Source organism: Carettochelys insculpta, chromosome 10 (assembly GCF_033958435.1).
Source record: "Carettochelys insculpta isolate YL-2023 chromosome 10, ASM3395843v1, whole genome shotgun sequence".
In the NCBI taxonomy this organism is placed as follows: domain Eukaryota; kingdom Metazoa; phylum Chordata; order Testudines; family Carettochelyidae; genus Carettochelys; species Carettochelys insculpta.
In genome coordinates this window covers 35,277,471-35,283,470 of record NC_134146.1, presented here as the reverse complement: position 1 = coordinate 35,283,470, position 6,000 = coordinate 35,277,471, and the positions used below count along the sequence as shown (strand labels likewise).

At 38.1% G+C, this 6,000-nt stretch overlaps 1 long non-coding RNA gene across 1 annotated transcript in view; it reads right to left on the bottom strand.

The window, feature by feature from the left end:
• Positions 1 to 893: 893 nt before the first annotated feature.
• Positions 894 to 6,000, bottom strand: part of LOC142018374 (uncharacterized) — a 67,113-nt gene continuing 62,006 nt past the window's right edge. The window contains exon 3 of the long non-coding RNA XR_012646808.1: positions 894 to 2,526. This is a non-coding gene — a long non-coding RNA (uncharacterized LOC142018374). The remainder of the gene's footprint in view (positions 2,527 to 6,000) is intronic.

The following is a 6,000-nucleotide window of genomic DNA, read 5'->3' as shown; positions in this document are numbered from 1 at the left end:
GTCAAGCCTATCTGATTGATCTAGACCACTTTACCCTGAAGAGCTAGAACAACTCAGGCAGGGGGAAGAGTGTGGATTAAATAATCAGTTAGTCAATTATGCATGCAATACTTTTCCACTTTCAGTCGCTTTGCTGTACAAAATCTTTATTTTATTGAACAGCTGCAGCATGTGTAAAATGGTTTATGCAACCACTGTTGGATAACACCTTCAGTTCAAATTACCATCATTTAAATGGCTCTGGCCAAGGGATCACAGCTGATTGTTATGAATAATCATTAATTTCATCATGGTTTCAAAGAATCAGGATAATTCAACATATGAATGCTTCATATCTATTTCATTTCCAGATAAAGACAATTGTGCCAAGAAATTAGGAAAAACACATCATTTTTTGAATGGCAGTCATTTTCCAAAGGCACAATGAAGTACAATCAAAGGAAAGCATAAACTTCAAAGGCCTACAGATAGATGTCTAATGAGATTCATAAAACTGTCCAGGAGTGCAGTCTCAATTAGGTTTTCTTGAAAACCCAGCTAGACATCTATCTACACTTTAACATGCCTAAATACCTTTGAAAATCTGACCTGTGGGATCTGATCAACAATCTGTGGAAACCAATGGAAGTCCTTCCACCGACTTTCATTGGCTTTGGATCAAGCACCTGGTTATGAATTCTTTCTGTGTGGAGCAATCAGAACAAACAAGTTTGTATTTTATGTTTATTTTGTTCATTAGGACTCTGTTTCCATTACTGTATAAACACTGTTCGGCATGTAACAGAGAGAAAGCTGTGTTAGTCTGTATATTTTTAAAACAAAAAGCAGTCAAGTAGCAATTTAAAGACTAACAAAATAATCTATTAGGTGAGCTTTCGTGGGACAGACCCACTTCTTCAGACTATAGCCATACCAGAATAGACTCAATATTCAAGGCACAGAGAACCAAAAAGAAGTAATCAAGGTGAACAAATCAGGAAAAAAAGTATCAAGGTGAGCAAATAGGAGAGTAAAGGGGCAGAAGGGGTGGGGGAGGTCAAGAATTAGATTAAGCCAAGTACGCAAACAAGCCCCTATAGTGATCCAGAAAATTCCCATCCATGTTCAAACCGTATGTTAGCCGACATGTTAACAGAGTGGGCCGTTCTGTTACTGACTTAAGAGTTTGCGTGTTACTGAAGAGGAATTTTCACAACACTCTTGAAAGAGAGACTTATGAACTTTCTTTTATATTCAAATTCGACACATTAACATATGGTTTGAACCCGGATGGTCTGGCTAGGGTCTGAAGAAGTGGGTCTGTCCTATGAAAGCTCACCTAATAAATTATTTTGTTAGTCTTTAAAGTGGTACTTGACTGCTTTTTTGTTCTGCATGTGTATACTAATGAGTCAAAATTCGTCCATTACACTGGTTCTTACCTAGCCACTGTCCAATTGATATCTAATACAAGGACTCTTCTCAGAATTTATCAAACCTATGCAATTACATTGCATGTATGCCTGTTGTAGTCTGACTTCAAATGTGACTGATGTTTACAAAACTAAGAACTTTTTGCTTTCCAGCAATAACTTTCCACCTGTAACTGTATAACTGTACTTTGGAGTAAATACAATAATGCATTAACCTTCTAAATTACAAGTGATGTGCTGAAGAGTAGAGGTATGAGACAAATCCAGCTCTATAAATCAAGAGGAATTTACAAATATGAATATAAATTCCATCTTGATCTAGTAAATATTGCATGTTATCATGCATCATAGATTAAATTCTTAAGACTCTACTCCCTTGGCTGTCTCATCAATGCCAGACATGCTTAAAAAAAGCAATAGTAGCCCAATTCAGATGTTTGGAAGGCACAGTTGCCCACCACAGAAAAAATCTCCAGCAGTGGGGCAAGGATCCATCAGCTCCCCACTGCCTGTCCCCTACCATAGCTGATTCCCATAGCTATATTCCACAATTGGGCTACAACCTGCTTTTCATTGCAGCATGAAGTAATGCATACCTTGTGCTCTACCAGAGCTGGCCCAAGAAGGCCCGGCTGTTTGGCGGTGGATGATATTAGTCAATTGGAGCACGGCACCAAGGCAACTGCCTTGCACTAAGGACTGGGTCAGTGAACCACTGCCTGTGGAGCAGTGGAGATATAGCTTGTTTTTCAGCCTCTGAGCATGCACATTGCTGCCTAAGACCCAGAGTGATTCCCAAGCAGGAAAGATAAGTGTTTTGTCATGTGTTGGGCCTAATCTGGTGGGTGTGCTCAGAGGTTAATTTTAGTGGTGTTTAAATATCTTTCCTGTGTTCTTGGAACTAGGGACTTGTTTATTTTAATGGAGCCCTTCTCTGAGTGGGGCATCTGGGTACTGCTAACTTACAAATAATAAGGTCTGAACAGCTATTGAGTGAGTCACTTGGATCAGCACTTGAAAGGAAATTTTATTCTGTTTTGTTGTTGCTTGTTGCTTCACTTCCCATGGTTCTTGGTTGATGCGCTATTTTGGGATGCCTGAATACCTGTGGGAACTAACAAATCAGTGAAACAATAATGGGATGTAATCACAAGAAGGTACATAAACAACATCAACAACAACAAAGAAATGGAGATCAATTATTTTGAGAATCATTGTGGAAGGTACCATTAAAATAATACCTTTAATTAAACAATGGCACATGACAGGTTAAGCATTACTCAGCAGCTACAGATTTCAGGGATTGAATAAATCTTTTCCATCTCTAATTTCAATAGTCTTATTAATGTCTTCAGCTGCAGTGTGCAACAGGATGAGTGACTTTAATGATTTGTAAAATAAAATAATATCTTTAAAATTTTAAAATCCAAGAATGCCAGGATCTAAATATTTTTCTTGTTATCAGATTTACTCTGATATGAAAGCAAAACTCAGTAGGAATTGTGTGGGTGCAATTCAGGAGTTACAACAAACACATCCATTGTTATTCCTGTAGTAGCCACCAATATTTGTTCATGTTACAATCAAAGTCAGTGTGGGATATGAAAAGAGCCAGGTTATCACTTAATCGTCTTTTTGAGGAGCAAAGAATTACTTTGGAGCAGGTGCAGCATCTTTGTTATGTGTACACAGAAGTCAGCACAACAGGACCCTGATCAGGAACTAACATAATGGTAATAATAAATAATCAACTATAAATATATTTTCCTCTGATCATATATTACCTTTCGACTGAATTAGCAGGTGTCCCCATATTTTCAGTCTCTGAAGATAATGACAAAACAAGTAAAGTATTTTGAACAGAGACTATAAAGTCAGGGTCTCACGCACAAGTATAGCCTCATTTCTGCCTTCAAACAACTTTTCTTTCCACAGAATAGTTTGACATTTCATCCAAAAAAACAAAAAAACCAAAAAACCCTGAACAACCAACAAAAAATACTGAAAATGCAAGAACTAAATCTCTCCAATTATGAACATATGGTTTTGGCCAGTTTGTTTTAAGAGGTGTGTGTGTGTATGTGTGTATAGGGGTGAAAGATAGGGAAATAGTCTAATCTAAACAAAGCAATATCCTTTGATACAAAGGAATATCTTACACAATAGTTCCCCCACCCCCTGCTGTAGAAACTTTTATATGTTTTAAATTGGAATAGTCTAAGGGTACGGCTATACTTACCAGAAGATCGACCCAGTCAGGGTCAGTCTTCTCAGATTAGCATGCCCAGTGGGGATGTGCTAAATCCAAACATCAGGGCTCGACAGTCAACCCTGGTACTCCTCATTCTCATGAAGAGTAAGGGAGGTCGACAGGAGAGTTTCTGTGACTGTGAGGATACTCTGATAAATCAGTCTTAGACATGTTGATTCCAGTTACACAATTGTCATAGCTGGAATTGTGTATCTAAGATCAGCTTTCAGGTCTAGTGTAGTGCTGTCCTAACTTGTTGAACCTTATCTGCCTGCTAGGCCCCTGGCTAGCCTGTTGTCAAGGGAAACATGAAGATGTCTATGTAGGAGCTTGGTACAAATGAGGACTGTGCCCACTGGGAACAGGGGAAGGAAAAACATCTAAGACTACAACAAACTGCCATCTTTTAAAAGAACCGTTCTGAAACAGAGAGAAACAATAATTTCCAGAAGCATGAAATGAGTAGCTCGAAATGTTTTTGTAACTGAAGGTTTCAGGAAAAAGAAACAGCAGCAACAATCAATACCATGAGTGTTTGTTAGCAAAAGTCACTGGGCTAAGTGCAAGTTGTTCTAGTACAGTGTTTGTATTTTAGAGTTACTGTATGTGCACTTGACAAGAATAACTTCTACCACATGAAGTGAGCAGGCTTTATGTCATGTCAAAAAAATCCCACGATGAGCAACTTTAGCGGTTTCTAAAAGGAGCCCTTTTTCTTTTACCTGTCATCTTTGAATCATGTCTTAAATGATAAGCGACTCCATCAAAATGATGAGTAAGCTTCTGCCAGCATAACAGTTGATTGCAAGTGTTCCAGAAAACCCAACTAGTAACTTACACTAGTGATTAATATTCACATTTGCCTACTTTAATTTGAGGAGTTCTTTGTTACCTCTGCCTATGGGTTTAAAAATGTAACATCTTGTGCTCTATTGGCCTCCTCCCCCATTTTTTCAGATATTTTATGTAGATAAATTTAGTTTGATCATATATTTCCTAACGTACTAATTTTCATAGGACATGAGAGCTGCTATTGTGATCTTCCTTTCACAGACAGCCTAAGGTTAGGGAGTTCTTTTGTGCCCCAGCATCTCCTGCCAGTCACAATCTGGCCTTGAAAAATGGATCCCTAGCTGCAATATTTTAAGACCTAATAATGTGCATTTATTTTCTTTGTGTTTTTTTTCTTGCCATTCAAGTTTATTGTTAGGGATGTTTTTTAGGAAGATATAAGACTGATTCACTGAGGTTTTATTGTTGCTTTGTTTCACTCTGTTGGTACAAAGCAGCCCTTAACCTAGTCTGAGAGATCCCAAAAGATACAACTTTTCTCTTTAACCATGGTTTACCTAAACTTAAAACCTGGAAACTTAGAACTGGATAAAGACAAATTTTCAATATCATTTCCTGTTGCCACTGGTCACAGTGACACCCAGCATGTTTTAACATTAATCATGTTTCTCAGAACAGAAGAAAGAGGTATCCTTTTGGGTGTTCAAATCCCAATTGAATATATGTGTGTCCTAGTAATAATGATGATACTTATGCTCTGTGGCATTGAGAAAAGAAAATAACCTTGTTGAGAAAACTCCTATGTCTGCTGGACAGGAATTGAGCCCTCTTGGGATCTGATAATCTCAGAGAATCAGTTGAACAGAACCCTCCTCAAAATCCCTCACATGATGCCAAAATGTTGATTCTGGGGCCTAATCAGAATGTACCATTTGTCATGAATGTTTATTCTTGTTACAGTTTGGTTATGCAGATGAATGGAAAGGATGCTTATGGTCCCTGTATATTTCCAGCAAGAACCAGGTAAGAATGGAAACACAGGGAAGTTGTTAAGCAGAATTTCCCCAATGAATCAAAGACACAGTGTTGCTTTAGAATAATGCCACTTTCCTTATTCTGATAAAGTTCCTATTCAGTATGAAGAGAAAGTGATGCTTTACCAATTCCTCATGACTATTAGAGTATGAGATTTTTAAGGCTATGTCTAGACTGTAGGCTTCTGTCAACAAAACTTCTGTTGACAGAAGTTTTGTTCACTCTGTCAAAAGAAAAACTTTGTCAACAGAGCATGCATCCAGACTGCAGCTCTATCGGCAGAGATCTGATGGTTGGGAGCATTCTGTCGACATCCCTGTACCCCTAGTTCCATGAGGAAGAATGGATTTCTCAGGGGTTTTTTTTGACATTTGGCCTTCTCCCAACAGAACTATCAACAAAAGATAACCAAATGTGTTGTACAATTTGCATAACTTGTATAAGTTCTCAGCAATCTAGACGTAGCTAAATGTGGGTTTGTATGGGGTAAGGACTGTTATTTGTGTTACC